Source organism: Pelophylax lessonae (assembly GCF_965119305.1).
Source record: "Pelophylax lessonae genome assembly, chromosome: 11".
NCBI lineage: Eukaryota > Metazoa > Chordata > Amphibia > Anura > Ranidae > Pelophylax > Pelophylax lessonae.
In genome coordinates this window covers 119,542,754-119,561,414 of record NC_138778.1, presented here as the reverse complement: position 1 = coordinate 119,561,414, position 18,661 = coordinate 119,542,754, and positions in this window count along the sequence as shown.

Below are 18,661 nucleotides of genomic sequence, written 5' to 3'. Positions count from 1 at the left end.
TGTTAATACATTTGCTGTGGGTCATATGCTTAGCATATATATTAGTTATTAGGTGAGTACAATCTTACTTTTTTGTTTTCTTCACAGAGGGTGCAGTCCTCTGGGGGGGGGGGGGGTGAGTCCTCTGAGGAAGAGACGCTGCCTCGAAACGCGTAAGCCTGCACAGCTTCAGGGGACGATTCAATCCCGATCTTGTTGCTGAGGATTTTATTCTATTTGATGTGCTTTTTATCAAGAAACTCGTTTGTGAGTATTTTTAATCTATTATTTTAATAAACCTGTCTAAGAGATAATGCACTAGGCCGGTGCGCCCTTGTTTTGTTGTCGTTTATACTGTTTTCCGGACCACCCTGGTCCAGCGAGGGGCTGCAAGGCTGAAGTATTATCAAGTTGCCGTGTCATCTGTTCTCATCTACAAGCCTACAGTCAGGTTGGACAAGAGGACTGCACCACTCAGAGCGCAGGGAATAGGTGCTGCATCGACAGTACATTTGCTTGTTTGTTTGTGGGTTGAGTGGATGGGTTGGGGCCCCCGGGGCGGGTTTAGTAGCGGCTTCCCAAGCGGGTTTTCCTCACCCCAGGCAGCGGGCATGGCGTCCACTGTGCCTGGTTCCATCACAGCGGTTCAGGAGCTGGTGGCGGGATTGCGGGCTTTGGTACAACGTTTGGACGCGGCTGCTCCTCCCGTGGCGTCGCCGGTGTCGGCTTGGGTTGCTGCTTCGCCTGGGGTTGGCGTGGCGGAGAAACAGGGGCAGGCTGCCTCCCCTGCTGTGGTTCCTTCGGGTGCGGCGCTGGCGGGGGGCGCGGTGGGTGAGCGGTCCACTGCCGAGCCGTCTAAGGACGCTGGCAAGGGCGCGGATTTGGTGCGTTTAGTGGATTCCGCCAAATGCAAAGTTTATGTTTGCTTTGAGGGTCCTTTGGGCGCTCATCTCAAACCTGAGGTGCAGGAAAAGATTTTGAAAGGGGACTATGTAGAGATTTTTACCCTTTTGCCCTTGGAGAAGTTTAATCTGGATCGGATTAAGCCTGAGGAGTCTAAGAAGGAGGATGAGGAAAAGCACCGGTATGGCCTTATTCCACGGACGTTCAGCAATTGGCTACAAGCGTTTGCCATTTTTGCTAGCGTGATAGGGGAGAAACACCCCGAGAATTGTTCACCTTTATCCTGCTATCTTAATGCCATCGGCGAGGCCCACAGGGTGTATGGGGGTGTGGCTTGGTTACGGTATAATGAGCAGTTTCGTCAGCGGAAGGCGGTGCGGCCGTCGTTGCGTTGGGATCATAAGGACATCGGTTTATGGATGAACCTTATGACGTCGCCACGGGCCTCCTCTTCGTTTTTTTCGGAGGGGGGGTGGGAGTCCGACCGCCCCCGGACAGCCGGACGCAAAACGACGGGGTTGCTGTTGGCAGTTAAACAAAGGTACCTGCAAATTTGGCCCCAGCTGCCATTACAAGCATGAATGCTCCCACTGTGGCGGATCCCACCCCTTGTCCCGGTGCTTTAAGGCAGGCAAGTCCCGTTACGGTGACGCTTCGGGAAAAAGGGTGGACTCCGGTGAGGGTGGACCGGAGGGCCCCTTTCCTAAGTAGGTACCCGGATTGACAGGCCGCTTGCTTGTTGGAGGCGGGTTTCTCGGGGGGTTTTGTCATTCCTTGCTCCCTTGCCCAGATTCCTCCCCTGGCTGACAATTTGCGGTCGACTCAGTTACACTCCGCGGTAGTTTCAGAGAAGCTCGCCAAGGAAGTGGCGTTGGGGCGTATGAGCGGCCCCTTTTCTGTCCCTCCTTTGCCTGATTTTGTGGTCTCCCCATTGGGGGTGGTCCCTAAGAAGGAGCCGAATAAGTTTCGGCTGATACACCACCTTTCTTTTCCCAAGGGTGGGTCGGTCAATGATGCCATTGCCCCGGAGTCCTGCGCGGTTTCCTATACCTCTTTCGATGCTGCGGTCTTCTGGGTCCGGCACAACAGTAAGGGTTCTCTGATGGCGAAGACTGATATTGAGTCAGCTTTTCGGCTATTGCCGGTTCATCCGGGCAGTTTTCATCTATTGGGTTGCAGATGGTCTGGGGGTTTCTACGTAGATTGCTGTCTGCCTATGGGGTGTTCCATTTCCTGCGCCCTATTCGAGACCTTCAGTTCCTTTGTGGAATGGGTGGTCCGGGATGTGGCGGGGGTGAATTCGGTCACCCATTACTTGTACGACTTCCTGTGCGTTGGCCCCCCTTCTTCTAAGCTCTGTGGTGTACTGCTGGCTATGGTTCAGCACATAGCGGAGCGGAGCGGTTCGGTATTCCCCTGGCGGCGGATAAGACGGAGGGCCCTCTCGCCGTGATAAAGTTCTTGGGGATCATTATTGATTCCCAGGCCATGGAATGTCGCCTGCCGGAGGACAAGCTGTCGGTTCTCAAGGCTGAGGTCCGGGTGGTTGCCGGCAAGCGTAAGATACAGCTTCGCGAATTGCAATCACTCCTGGGCAAGCCTAATTTCACCTGCTGCATTATGCCGATGGGCAGGGTTTTTTGTCGCCGGCTCTCTTCTGCCACGGCTGGGATACGGTCCCCCAGGCACTTTATTCATTTGACTGGGGAGCACATGGCTGACCTGAGGGTGTGGCAGGTTTTCTTGGACACGTTCAATGGGCGGTCACTGTGGATGGACGGGCCGGTCAGCAACAGCGATATTGATCTTTTCACCGACGCGGCCGGGTCGGCCGGGTATGGTGCATATTTTGGGGGGCGTTGGAGTGCGGAACGATGGGCGGAAGACTGGCGGGGGCAGGTTTTTTGCCCAATTTGGTCCTCCTGGAATTGTTCCCGGTTCTGGTGGCGATTGAATTGTTATTTCGTGACAAGAAAGTCCGCCTCCACTGCGATAATTTGGGAGTTGTACAGGTCAATAATTCACTGTCTGGGTCTTCTCCGCCGGTGGTGCGGCTCCTGCGTCATCTGGTATTGCGTTGTCGGCAACTGAATGTCTTTCTGTATGCTGTGCATCTTCCGGGGGTGAAGAACACTTTGGCTGATGCGTTGTCTCGTTTTCAGTTGGACAGGGTCCGGGAGTTGGCGCCGGGAGCGGAGCAACACGGCACCCCTTGTCCACAGCGGCTTTGGAAGATTGCATTGGCATCGCCTCTGGGTTGATTCGCGGCTCCTTGAGTGTGTCCACGTGGTCTGCTTACACCAAGGTTTGGCAGGAGTGGGGGGCCCTGTTACTTGAGGCAGGGGTGGACATGCTCGGGTCGGAGGTCAGGAATCTCTTGATTTATTTTATCTGCTCGAATTTCACGGCGGGGGTGTCGGTTTCTGCGGTCAATCGTAAACTGTCGGCTATCGCTTTTCTGTGTAAGTTGAAGGGCGTTACGGACTTTACCAAAGATTTTTTGGTTCGGCAGGCGCAGAGGGGTTATCGGCGGGGTGCCCCGAAGCTTGACGGGCGCCGTCCGATCACGTTTACGCTCCTGCAGACGTTGTTCGTCCAGGTGGGTGGGGTGTGTTTCTCCAGTTTTGAAGTCCTTTTGTTCCGGGTCGCCTTTGAGCTGGGCTCTTAGGGTGGGCGAGCTTGTCAGCTCCTCTAGGGCGGCCCACGGGGATTGCAGATGGCGGATGTCCACAGTGATGGTTCTTCTGTGTTTTTGCTTATCCACCGTTCCAAGACGGACCAAGTTGGCAGAGGCGCATCCGTACGTCTTTTCCGCATACAGGGCTCGCCCATTTGTCCGGTTTCGGCGTTCCTCGAATATCTTCGTGTACGCCCGGCTGGGTCCGGTTCTTTCCTGGTTCACGCGGACGGGTCGGCCCTGTCCAATTTTCAATTTGTCTCGGTGATGCACCGATGTCTTATGGCCGCGGGTTTTCAGGCACTGCAATATTCTTCCCACTCATTCCGCATCGGGGCTGCTACAGAAGCTGCTCGGTGGGGTTTGGATGAGTCCGTTTTGCGGCACATTGGTAGGTGGGAGTAAGACAGGTTCAAACTTTATGTCCGCCCCCATTTGGTGTGACAACGGCCTCGCAAGGTTTTTGCTTGTCAATTGCTTATTATGCTTGTTTTCCCTTTTTTGTTTTGCTGTTTCATAGTGTTATCGTTGGTCTGTTTTTGTTTCAGGTGCGGTGGCCCTCGTGTGGATTTTGGGACACTCTTTTGTCTATTGGGGGGCCAGAAGGGCGGATGTTCGGTCTCAAGGTCGACAGCTAGGTATCCCTCGGTCCGAGGCTACCGTCCGGTGGATTGGCGTCCCGGGCATGTTGTGGGGCAGGGTGCTGCCAGAGGTACACAGGGTTTCCTGTTTGGACAGGGCCCCGGACGTTTTGGTTATCCACGCCGGCGGCAATGATATGGGGGTTAGGTCTTGCCGCCACCTTATTCGGGATGTCAATTTCGACATTCTCCGGCTGCGCATGGAGTTCCCGGACACGGTGATGGTATGGTCGGACATTGTTGGCTGCACGTCTTGGCGTCAGGCCCGGTCCGTGGAGAAGTTGAACAAAGCCCAGGTTAAAGTCAGTAAGGAAGTTGCCCGGTTCCTCGTGCGTAATGGGGGGTTCGTGGTCAGGCACAGGGAGTTGGAGGTTGATACGTGGCGGTATTTGCGCAGTGATGGAGTGCACCTTAATGTGGTGGGCATAGACCTTTGGGCCCTGGGTCTGCAGGAGGGGATTCAGAGAGCGTTAGGTTTTTGGCGGGGCACAATGGTGTGAGGTTTCCCACCTTGTGCTGTGGCGGTTGAGGGTCTTTGGAGGTGTTTCTGGAAAAACCTGCTGTACTTAGCAGCTGAGGGACCCATCTAAGGTATGGAGTCACCTGGGGAATGCCAGTTAATAGATGGGTTAACTGGTATTTTAAATTGGGAGGTATCTGCTGTGTGTTGAGGTCGTCCCCGAGTCGGTGCTGCGGCTGGGGACAGTTAAGAGTTACACAGATACAAAATGGTACTTGGTATTTGGGGCCTCCAAAGATTGGCAACCTTAGGTTATCTTTTATTATAATATTTTGGTTCCTGTTCTAAGGAATGTGTTATATATATTTTGTTATTGGTTAATAAATGGCCATGTTGGCCAATTTTACTCCAATAAAGGTGTCTGTGTATTTATTGCAGGAAGTTTATTGAAGGGGTTTGGGATTTGGGATAAGGGTTATGGCAAGTGTACAAATTACATCTGGGGTGCCTTAGTCAAGGAGTACACAATAACTTTTTAACTCATTCCCCAAAAAATGTACATAGAAAATAAACACATTCATAAATAAGTTTATTTAAAAAAAAAAAAACACAACAAAACAGCAAATATCCCACGACGTCAAATCATCATCAATCATTTCTATTAGCAATATAGATTAACCATCACAAACAATAAACAATGCCCTGATGACCAGCTGATACACGATGTCCCACGCATGACAGTCCTGCTCGTGCTGGACTCTTGCCTCATCTGACAGCTCCCAGGCTGGCTGTGTCAGCAGTCTATGATCCTGGCTCCTCCCGGACTACATCTCCCATAATGCCGAAGTCACTATCTTGCAGAACTTTAAGAACAGTAACAATAACAATACCAGCCGTGCGACCTGGCTACATATATATATATATATATATATATATATATATATATATATATCTATAAAGTGAGCAATAGAAAAAAATATTGTGAATAGCAGCTAGTACAAATTCGAGGGGAATATACATCCTCCCGACAACAGTATATAACAAATATATGTGCACCGCTAATAATTATGACTGTGATTATACATACAAAATTCCAATTGCAAAGAAAAATCATTATCTCATATAGTGATCAAAGTGTACAAAAAGTCCACAAGTAAAATCCAAAGGTGTATGTGGCAATCAGAAGTCGATTGCCTGTGTTGCCATTTTTACTTAAGAGATAGGATAACCGGATTATAGCAGATCTTTGATGGAGGACAAACTCACACAGGCACCATGCTTTAGTTTTCTCAGGAACACACACTGCAGTCTCTGCTGCCTCTTTTCTCCTTTTTTTTTTTTTTTTTTTAGTGAGTGCAACTTTATTTAAACACTTCCTGGTTAACAAACAGACAACATATTCATATGACTGTAGATCAATGGATAAGCTGTATAAGGGCATATAAACAAAATGTCATATATCTTAACACCCCCACTTGCTCTTATACTGCTTATGAAAAATAGTTTAGTACAGTTACATTATTTTACTCTCTATACTCCAAAAATATAACTCACAAACCTATCAAGCTTAAACTTTGTTATTGGTTTAGTCATACCATCAGCTACCATTTTATCCGTAGAACAATACTCAAGATCTATCTTGCCTTCACTCAGAATAGACCTAAGGAAATGGAATTTAATGTCAATATGTTTGCATCTTTGATGGTAAACTGGGTTCTTTGCAAGAGCTATCGCACTCTGATTGTCTTCAAAAATCTTCACTGGCTCAAACTGACATTCACTGTCCAATTCTCTCAGCAGTTGTGCAAGATATAGACTCTCCTGTGTGGTTGCAGCTAATGCTATATATTCAGCTTCACATGAAGATAGTGCAATTGTTGGTTGTTTCTTTGATTTCCAAGAAATGAGAGGTCCATTTTCAGTCAGGCTAAAACAATATCCTGTTGTGCTTCTCCTATCAATCTGGTCTGAGGCCCAACTGGCATCACTATACGCCTCTAGCTTTAATTTCTCTTTACATTTTCTGTAGCATAGTTCAAAATTGACAGTTCCTTTCAAATATCTCAGTACGTGTTTGGCCGTGATCATGTGTTGTACACTTGGTTGTGAAAAGTGTTGTGACAGTTTGCTTATAGTCCAACTCAAATCCGGTCTTGTACACGTAGCCACATAAATCAAACTGCCTACTATCTCCCGATAGCTTTTTACATCTGCAAGTTCACTTTTGTCGTCGAAATCAAATTTTTGTTCACAAGGAGTAGATTTCGGTTTACAATCTGACATACCAAATCTTTCTATCATTTTCAAAATGTATCTCTTCTGATTCATCTTCACCGTTTCACTAGTCTGTCTAAAATCAATGCCCAAAAAATAGCTCAGTTTTCCAAGATCCTTCATTTTGAATTTTGTCGCTAGTGTTGACTTCACATCATTGAGTAGTTTTTCATTGCTTGCAGCAATGATGAGATCATCCACCCATATTAGTAATGTTGCTTGTTCATCTCTGTTCTGTTTGATATATACACAATGGTCTACAGAATTTTGTATAAATGCATTTGAACATAGATAATCATGTAGCATCTTGTTCCAGTTTCTTCCCGATTGCTTAAGACCATACAGTGACTTTTTTAGTTTGAGAACTAGCTTTTTATTTGTGTCATCTTTGATCTCAAAACCTTCTGGTTGGTTTATATATATATCACAATCAATTGGGGCATGCAAGTAAGCTGTCTTCACATCCATTTGATGCAAGATTAAATCATATTGTGCTGCCATTTGCATCAAAATGCGCAATGAAGTAAAATTCGCAGTTGGAGAAAAAGTTTCCATGTAGTCGGTTCCCTTTACTTGATTATAGCCTTTTGCCACAAATCTGGCTTTGTACGTTTCAGCTCCATTTGCATTGCTTTTTATTGCATACAACCATCTACCCCCCCACTGAATGTTTGCCTTCTGGTTGTGTGGTCAATTTGAAGGTATCATTCTCCTTTAGTGACTCCATCTCATCTTTCATTGCATTTAACCAACTTTGTGACTGGGGTGTTTCCATAGCTTCTCTGAAGTTCTGAGGTACATCTTGTAATCTATAGCAGTAATCTATGTTCATCATTACCTGATCATCACCAACAGATTCTAGTACATAGTCATTTAAATACTGAGGAGTTTTTCTATTTCTTGTAGGGTATCTTGTACCATGGTCTTCATCTTTGTCCTCTACAATCTTCTCTAAAGAATCTGGGGTCTCATTAGTCATTGGACCTGATACAGGAATTACACTCCTTTCCTCATAGAAATAATCATTATTGTCCAACAGCTCAGTCTGAGTTTTTTCTCGATTACATCCTTTTCAATGAATTTTACTAGTCTGTGCTTGAAGACTTTGCCAGTTTCAGGGTAATACACTAGGTAAGAGGGACTATTTTTGTCATATCCTACAAAAATTCCTTTTGTGCATTTTGGATCCAGCTTTTTCTTATCGTGTTTGTATGCAAAACATTCTGACCCAAAAATCTTCATTTTTGAAAAGTCTGGTTTCTTCCCTGTCAGTATGTTGTATGACGTTTGCTTCAAACGATTGTTAAAACATCTATTTTGAATCATAGCTGCTGTCATCACTGCATATGTCCATAACTCTTTTGGTACTTTGCTCTCTATTAGCATACATCTTGCCATCTCTATCAGTGTTCTCCAGTTTCTTTCAGCTGTTCCATTTTGATGTGGTGAATAAGGTGCTGAAGTCTCATGTCTTATGCTCTTCTTTATGAGTAGTGACTGGAAGTCATTCGATGTGAATTCGGTACCATTGTCTGACCTCATTCTCTTGATGATCCCATAGGGGGCAGTAACAGCGATAAACTTCTCTGTGGCTAGAACTGTGTCACTCTTGTTTTTCAGAAAGTATACAAACACTGCACCAGAATAATCATCAGTGAATCCTATGACGTATTTGAATCCGTCCTTTGCAACTGGCTCTATAGGACCTGTTAAATCTGTGTGTACTAGTTCAAGTGGGTATTTTGCACGGGTGTCAGGCTCCCTGTTTCTACTCTGAGCAAATTTTCCTTGGATACAAATCTCACAATTCAGGTTGGACTTGTCAACCTTACCTTGGATCTTCATTCCATCTACTAGTTTCTGTAGTTTCAAGATATCATCGTAATTACAATGACCTAGGATTTCATGCCATGTCTGAATATCATAACAACCGTAACAAATGTCATTGCATCCCTTATAGGTGTTCAAATAGTAAAGCCTGTTGCATTTCTTTATAACAAATTTTGTACCATTCTTATGGACCAGAATACTGTCATCTTGTCTGAATTCAACAGACGCCCCATTTCTTGTTGCTGCTTCAACAGAGAAAATTTCTTGTGGATATGTGGGGATAAACAATGCGTTTTTTAGCAATGTCCTCCTTTGTCTTCCCTTACTGTCCATTAGGTACACCTCAGTGTCGCCTCTCTTGAGTGCTACACCGGAAGTTCTTTTCCCATCTGCCAACTCCATGTAGTGTTTCTCTGGCCTAAACGAGGTGTCAAATCTTTTAAATTTCTTGATGTCTGTGATAATATGCGATGTTGCTCCTGTATCTACCATCAGGCTTTTTGCTTTGGGATTGCTTAACTGGTCTTCGCTTATTTTAAAAGCAAATGTTTGTTCTGTATCATCCACTACATGCTTTACATTGTCTCGTGCTTTTCGTCTGCACAATGTCTCGCTGTGAGTGGAGCTCTTACAATAATTACACCACTGTGTCTTCCTTTTATTCATTCTGCATGGACATGCATTGGCTTTGTGACCTTTCTGATGACAACTGTAGCAGACAATGATGTCTTTCTCCCTTGTTGGTACAACAGGGGTGCTGATCTTCATTACATTATCAGTGCTTGTGCTGCTGTGATATTTTTCAATGTCTTCAAAAATCCTTAACTGGGTTTTAAAGTCAGTAAAAATCATATCTTCTTTACCTTGTGTTATGTGGATTGCAAATGGTTTGAATGATTCAGGCAGGCCTTTAAGAATCATAGCCACTAATAGTCCATCGCTGAGGGTCTCTCCTGCATTTCTAAGTGCTGTAATCGCTGTTTCTGTGCGTATGATATAGTCTGTGACACTTTCACATTGAGACTTCTGAAGAGATGTTAGTTCTGTGTATAAATTTATGATACGTGGCTTACCTTGGCCAGCATAATGATCTCTCAGGATTTTCAGCGCTTTTCTTCCATTATCAGTTGCTTCTCTCATTATAAGAGATAGACTTTTATCATCCAGGAATTGTATTAACTCGGCATAAGCTTCCTCATTCTTATTCCTATCTTGCACAGGGTCTGCTCCTTCTGATGGTTCTTGCAGGATTGTTTCTTTAAGATTCATCAAGCGCAGATGGCCTAGGAATTTTGTCTCCCACAGCTCATAATTTTTCTCATCTCCATCGAAAAGCAGCCTGTTCCATCGGCTTGTTCCCTTTCTCCTGGGCCCATAACCTGTTGCCATTTTTACTTAAGAGATAGGATAACCGAATTATAGCAGATCTTTGATGGAGGACAAACTCTCACAGGCACCATGCTTTAGTTTTCTCAGGAACACACACTGCAGTCTCTGCTGCCTCTTTTCTCCTTTTTTTTTTTTTTTTTAGTGAGTGCAACTTTATTTAAACACTTCCTGGTTAACAAACAGACAACATATTCATATGACTGTAGATCAATGGATAAGCTGTATAAGGGCATATAAACAAAATGTCATATATCTTAACAGCCTGGATCATGATATTCAAGCAATTCCTCCAATGACAGACATAGAGTGCCAGAACACTTACCAGACAAAAGCCAAAATCCAGCCCTGAAATGCAGAAAGTGAAACAGCTCGTGTATTATCAAAAGGTTTCTTCACTGTGCTCTCCCTCCACCATTTAATGCACTCACCAGATATTAGGGTAAAACAAGCCTTGTAACACTGTCAGTCAGAATGTTGGAAGTAAGGCATGCAATGGTGGCCCCAGCATCACTCGTCATACGATGTATGCTGTGTAGAAAAGCTCACCAATCAGAGCCAGATTAATGCACATATGTGTTTTTTGTAAATTGTTACCAATAAAATGTATATTATTTTAGTTAATTGTGCCTTTAAAGTCCATATTTCCCATTTTTTTTTTAATACACTCTACATCAATGAAAACATAGAAATTGGCTTCATCCGGCCCTCTACGTCCCCCGCAGGAACTGGTATATTCTTTGTAGAGAAGAAGGATCACTCCCTGCACCCCTGTGTTGATTATCGGGAATTAAATAAACTCACTCTTAAGAACAGATATCCTTTGCCCCTGGTTCCTGAGCTTTTTCAACGCTTTAGGGCAGCCACTGTGTTTATAAACTTGACTTACGAGGAGCATACAATCTAGTACGGATCCGCGAAGGGGACGAATGAAAGACAGCTTTTTGAACCAGATTCAGACACTTCGAATACCTTGTTATGCCCTTTGGCATAGGCGTACGCAGGGGGTGTGCCAGGTGTGCCTGGGAACACCCTAATCACTTTGTGCAGTGCCGATTACCCCTACTGCCCTGGCTTCCCCCATGTTGGCCCCCTCGCCCCACAGTGCTGCTGGCTTCCCTCCTCTGGAGAGTGAGGGAAAAGGGGTAGCAAATATGTAATTTACCAGCACCTTCCTTTTCTAAATGAACACAGTCTGCTCACTGTCTCCATTCATAACTTGAGCATAGTAAACTGTTTACTACGCTTTGGTTTGTGAAAGAATAGGAAGCTTCTCACCACAGAGCACTTCCCATTTATTGACTGTCCTGTGTTTGAGCTTTGGGGTGCACACCCTAATGCAATAGGCTGCGCACACCTATGCCCTTTGGGTTGTGTAATTCTCCAGCAACCTTTCTGCATTTCGTAAACAATATTTTCTGAGACTTTCGTGACCTTTTTATGACATCCTCATCTTCTCAGTATCCATTGAAATGCCATGTGAACACGCCCAAACAGGTCTTTGGCTGCCTAAGAGACAGTGGACCGTATGCAAAAAACGGAAAATGCAAATTCGAAAAAGAAACAATCCAATTCTTGGGACTTATTTCCACCTCAGGCATCTCCATGGACCCCCAGAAAGTCAAATCTTTCCTCGAACGGTCCACTCCCACAGACAGGAAGAGCATGCAAAGATTTATAGGGTTTGCAAACTTCTACTGCAAGTTTATTTGGAATTTTTCTGCTATTATCTCTCCTGTCACCCAGCTGACAAAGCAAAATACTCGTTTTCAATGGACACTGGCAGCACAAGCTGCATTTCACCAATTAAAACCCCTATTTACCACAGCACCTATTCTTCGATATCCAAACCCTGCATCACCATACACCCTGGAAGTAAAAGCGTAGGTGCCATCCTGTCACAGCGTCAGGCCCAAAGTCCCTTCTTCATCCCATCACCTTCTTTTCTAGGAAACTCAGCCCGGCAGAAAGGAATTATGATGTGGGAGACCGGGAGCTGCTGGCTAAAAAGACGGCCCTAGAAGAATGGCGCTACCTGTTAGAAGGGGCGGCTCACCCTATTTTGATCTTTATCGATCGTAAGAATCTAGAGTACCTCAGGACAGCCAAACAATTAAAACCACGTTAAGCCAGGTGGGCACTATTGTTCTCTCGCTTCACCTTCCATATAACTTACAGACCGGGTTCCAAGAATGGCAAGCCTGATGCGTTATCCCGCATGTACGGGGGATGAAGAACGTCACCAAGCAGACACAATCCTAATGGCCCAAAGCTTTGTACTACTACAAGCAGATTTGATTACTCAGCTCAAGCAGGCATCCATAAAGGATGTTTTACTGCCAGGCGTGTGTCTCCAGGAACAGGAGGGACTATTCCTATATAACCAAAAGGTGTTTGTACCCCCAAGTCTACATTCCAAAATCCTTAGCCTGTGTCAAGACCATCCCTTGGCAGGGCATTTTGGTGCATCCAAGACAATGGAACTTGTGCAAAGCTCCTTTTGGTGGCCTGGTCTAAGGTCTGACTGCCGAGATTATGTCAGAACCTTTGGAATCTGCATCCGACAGAACCAAATCTTGGGGTCTGCAAAGGCCCTTACCCATTCCCAAGAGGCCTTGGGAAATGAACAGTATGGACTTCATTGTCGAGCTCCCTCCATCCGAAGGATTCACTACCATCTTTGTGATTGGCGACAGGTTAACTAAGATGGCCCATTTCATCCCTATGTTGGGGACCCCCTCAGCAACAGAAACAGCTTGTACCTTTATCAAATAATTAGTCAGTCTCCACGGTGTACCCAGCAGCATCACCTCAGATTGAGGAGTACAATTTACCTCTAGGTTCTGGAGGGATCTTTGCAGAATACTATAAATTGAAACCTGTTTCTCCTCCGCCTAGCCTCCACAAACAAATGGCCAAACAGAGCGAACAAAATCAGACCCTGGAGCAAAATCTCTGGTGTTTTTCATCTTTTCCCTTACCCCTTTCGATATAATAATGTGGTTCACTTGGCCATGCGACAGGCTCCGTTTTTTGCAAATTATGGGTACTTTCCAGTCTTTTTACCTGACGTTATGCCTGATTCCTCGATTCCCGCAGTCCAGGAGAGAGTGAAATTTCTACAATCAAAAAACAAAGTGTTGCAAGATGCCATTTCCAAAGCACAGCAAGACAATAAAAAACATTTTAACAGGAAAAGGAGAGGAGACATAAACCTCAAACTAGGAGACAAGGTTTGGCTATCCACTACTAATCTAAAGTTGTTATGCCCATTCAAGAAATTGGGACCTAGATATATCGGTCCATTCTCTGCTAAGAGACAAGTCAATCCAGCAGCTTACAAACTTTCACTCCCAGAAACGTACAAGATCGAACCTGTCTTTCATGTATCCTTGCTAAAGCCCGCAAGGCTAGATCAATTCCCTGGTCGTAAGTCAGATGCACCACCACCTGGCAATGAGGAATACGAAGTCGAGTGGTTTGTAGGAAAAGAAGGAATACTATCCAGTACTTGAATAAATGGAAAGGCTATGGTCCACAAGAAAATTCATGGGAACCAGAAACCAATCTTCATGCCAAAAGACTGATACAGGTGTTTTTTCGAGCCCATTCTGAAAACATTTTACAAATGGGAATCCGGAGGTTGCCCATTGGGGGGGGGAGGGCAATGTAAGAAAAGTTCAGTTGGAACTAAACAGGCTTTGACGCGCATGTGCAGGCACATGAGCATGTGCACAAGAAGAAATGTACATATGCGCATACCTCGCTGCCCGACTGTGTACCGAATCCAGCTTGTGACCTGACCCTGCTCTTGTCTCATGTTCCTGTACCAGCATTTCCCGACTGTTGACGACCCCTTGACTTGTGTTCCGGCTATGCTCCTCCCTTCTCATCCAGCATCATGGAGTTCCAGTTCTAGATGCCCGTCTGGTGATCTACAGCCATCGGTTTCCTGTCAAGCCTCAGCTGGTGCCACCTGCTGTACCGGCCTTCGTGCCGCTCTGTGTCCCACACTACCTGTCATCTCTACCAGTGATGTTGGACAGGAGGTGCAAGAGAAGCACCCTATACAGCTTGATCTCCCCCACGACTCAACAGGGCTACCGGGTCTATAGGAATCCATCTCTCCGGTTGCCTGGCCATTGAAGCCTTGGCCAAGCAAGACCAATGTTTGTTGTTGAAAAGCCCCAGAATCCACGGTCATACATCGGGTGTGGAATAGGTTGCAGCTCAGTGTTGGATTGCTGTACAGGCGAGGTCCCTCCGGGGACTTGGAGGAGAAATGGCAACTATTCCTTCCTGAAAATCACCACACAACAGTGTTAGAAGCCTTGCATGATAAAGACGGACATCTAGGCACAGAAAAAAACTTTCCGTCTGGTTTGGGATAGGTTCTACTGGCTTAATATGAGAGCAGAGATAGAGAGCTATTGCTACTCTTGTTTGCTTTGCATTCAATGCAAGACATTACCAGTCTGAGCGGCTTAAATGGGTCACCTGCAAATTCAAGGGAGCATGGAGCTGGTGTGTATTGACTTCCTGTGCCTGGAACCTGATAAAGGTGGAAGAAGTAATGTCCTGGTGGAGACTGACCATTTAACCCATTTTTCTCAGGCCTACCCTACTAAAGATCAGCAGGCCACTACGGTGGCAAAAGTCCTTGTGGAGAAATTCTTTGTTAATTACAGACTGCCAGTAAGGATTCTCTCTGATTAAGGTCGGGTTTTCGAGAGCCGGGTAATACATTGGCTGTGCTGGTTGTTGGGGATCAATAATTCCAGGACCACGCCATACCACCGTCAAGGAGATCCACAACCAGAGAGATTTAATAAAACTTTGCTGAACATGTTGGGGACTTTGCCCACAGAAAAAAAACAACATTGGGGAAACCACATTGCTGCAGTAGTATATGCTTACAATAGTATCGTGAGTGAAGCCACTAGGTACTCCCCTTACAGACTAATGTTTGGAAGAAAAGCTCATCTCCTGATCGACCTGGCCTTTGGAATGTATGTTGCCAATACCTCCCTGATGTCTCATAGGGGGTATGTGCAACAGTTATGAAAGAATCTGGAGCAGGCATATGAAAGTGCTGTGAATAGCACTGCCACCAGAGAGCTGATAAATAAAAAGAACTTTGATCTGAAAGTAAGGGTGCAGGATTTACAGCCTGGAGATCGTGTGCTGTTGAAGAACCTAGGAGTGCTTGGAAAGCATAAGCTGGCTGACCATTGGTGACTTCAATCCTTTGTCATCTGTAAGCAGCTTTCTGGGTTGCTAGTCTAAATTAGACCTGAAGGAAAATCAGGGCCCTTGATGATGAGGCACTGAGACCACTTACTTCCTTTGTCCAATGCTTTTAAGGTGCCCCAAAAATCCACTCCACCTCCTCCAGAACCAGCAACCCCTGACTCATTTGCATTGGCAGCCCTCTTCTCCCCCTGTGGTACAGAAAGACAGCAAAGATGAAGAAATAGTGCCGCACTGGCTATGGCCTTCGATCTCAGAGGTTGATGCTGTAACCAGCTGTCTAAATTCAGAAAGAAGACCAAAAAGAACAGTAGGAAGTCCATCCAGTTCAGGGGAGGTTGAGAGCCTTCCATGGTCCAGGGAGGTTGACAACATCAAAGTTGAAAGCACCAGCCTAACCTGATCAGCTTTGTTGATGGAAACCTACTAGTACCTGAGCCTGATTGTTTTCCAGAGGCTGAACCACCATTGCTGGATGGAGAAGACGATGGAAGTCAAGTGCCCATCCTTGGTCCCACTGAAGAGGTCGACCTTCCCATTCCAAGGCCTGGCCCTGTGGCTTTGGTTACAGATTTTCCATTGGAGTCTCACAGCCCTGCCAACACAAGAAGCCCAAAAAAGAACTCCACTCTGGTGCCTGAAGACCACTCCCCCATCAGATTGAGGTGGAATATAAATCACCCGAAAAGACTCACCAATGACAGCTTGGAAGAGAACTCTGATATACTGTTCCCTACCATCCCCACTCCTAACCCCACTGTCGTGAAATGGTGAATCCTCTGACACCAATGGGTGGGACATGGCAATGTCAGAAAACCGATTATGAACTGAGAGTGTATATAAGTGCTTGCAGCAAAATCCAGACGTGTGTCAATGCCTATTGTGTTTTAACTGTGGTTGATGGTATTTTGGATTATCTTTCTTTAAGTAACTAATTAGTTTGTTATTCCTGTCTCTTTGGGAATCAAAGTTTTCAAGTGGGGGGAAGATGTAGCCAAGAGCCGGATATTATTACCTGCAGTCAGGAGCAGGGACGGCGTTAGGGGGGGGCAACCTGGCCAACTGCCCAGGGCCCCCGAATGTCCAGGGGCCCCGGGTCACTGTCAGCCAGGGCAGACCGGGCAGTGTCCCGGTGGGCCGCGGCGCTCAGAGTCATCAGATTCACAGACACTAGAAGACGTTCCCTCACTGCGGGCGGCCGCCGGCCGGTGTACTTGCCAGCTACACCGGCTTCGCGGCCAATCAGCCTTCTGCTCAGGGGGGGTGTGAGTCACACCCCCCTGAGCAGAAGGCTGATTGGCCACGGAGCCGGTCCGGAAGTCAAGTAGTCAGTGTGTGTGTGTTCCTACCCGCGGCCGCCGATGATCACTGAAGCCGCTGCAGATGGGAGCTCCTTCAGCCCGACTCCGGGCTGCTCGCGGGGGGCGACGGCGGGGAGAGAAGGTAAGTGACTGCCTGCAGTGCAGCCCCGGCCGTGTGTGCTGAATAGGAGGGGGGTGGGGCGGCTCGGCTGCATTTAGAGGATTTGATGTTTCCTTATGCCGCTGGATGGATGGATTCTTCTCCTCCCTTCTGCAGGCATTCTGCGGCTGCAGGAGAAATATGGAAATATAAATTTCTCTATATGCAGCTGATCTGTCCCATCCCCCTCCTATTCAACTTCTTTTACTGCCCCCCCAGTGATCTTAGCCCCCCCAGTGATCTTAGCCCCCCCCAGTGTTCTTAGCCCCCCCCAGTGTTCTTAGCCCCCCCCCAGTGATCTTAGCCCCCCCAGTGATCTTAGCCCCCCCCCCAGTGATCTTAGCCCCCCCAGTGATCTTAGCCCCCCTCCCCCAGTGCTCTTAAACCCCCTGTACTCTTTAGCCCCCGCCCTGTGCTCCTTAGCCCCCCCCCCGTGTTCTTCAAGTCCCACAGTGCTTTTCATCTCCCCCTATGCTCTCTGGCTTCCCCAGTGCTCTCCACCCCCCTGTGCTACCTGGCTCCCCCCTAAGTGATTTCCAGTTCCCCCCCAGTGCTCTCCAGTCCCCCCCATGCTCTCCATCCCCCTGGTTTTCCCTGCCCGCCCCCCCCCGTGCTATCCACACCCTGCGCCTTCCAACCCCCCTGCAATGCTTTCCAAACCCCCCCTTAATTCTCTCCAGTTCCCCCCTTGCCCTTCAGCTCCTCCAGTGCTATCTGCTTTCCCTGTGCTCTCCGGCCCCCCTAGTGTCCTTCTATCTTCTATCATGTCTGCAGTCTCTGACCTTCTCTTGTATCACATCCGCAGTCTCTGGACCATCTCCTGTACTATGTCTGCAGTCTCTGACCATCTCTTGTATCATGTCTGCAGTCTCTGACCATCTCTTGTATCATGTCTGCAGTCTCTGACCATCTCTTGTATCACGTCTGCAGTCTCTGACCAGCTCTTGTATCACGTCTGCAGTCTCTTACCAGCTCTTGTATCACGTCTGCAGTCTCTGACCATCTCCTGTATCACGTCTGTAGTCTCTGACCATCTCTTGTATCGTCTCTGACCATCTCTTGTATCACGTCTGCACTCTCTGATCATCTACTGTATCATGTCTGTAGTCTCTGACCATCTCTTGTATCATGTCCTCAGTCTCTGACCATCTCCTGTATCATGTCCTCAGTCTCTGACCATCTCCTGTATCATGTCCTCAGTCTCTGACCATCTCCTGTATCATGTCCTCAGTCTCTGACCATCTCCTGTATCATGTCCTCAGTCTCTGACCATCTCCTGTATCATGTCCTCAGTCTCTGACCATCTCCTGTACTATGTCCAGCAGGAACACTCTGCAGCCACACCGCACAGCACACCCAAGGTAAGTGGAGGACTGGAGAGAGGAGTGACTTCTACTTAGGGATTTATTTTGCAGATAGGCTGGGCTGGCACTGGCAGCAACAATTTTATTCAAAGAAATCAGGAATTCTTCTGCAAATATAATGGCACTGGCAGCAACAATTTAATTCAAATCAGGATTTCTTTTGCAAATAGGCTGGCCTGGCACTGGCAGCAAGGCATAGTACTAGTCTAGTACAATGCCTGCCAGTGCCTTGTCTGATCTGATGATGTCACTGCCAGGCTATTTGCAGAAGAAATCCTTATTTTTTGATCATGTGTCAAGATGACATTGGTTTTGGTAATTGTCTGACTCTGATGCCAGCCTATTTGCAGAAGAAATCCTGATTTGAATAAAATATTTGCTGCCAGTGCCAGCCTGCCAGGCTATTTTCAGAAGAAATCCTGATTTGAATAAAATT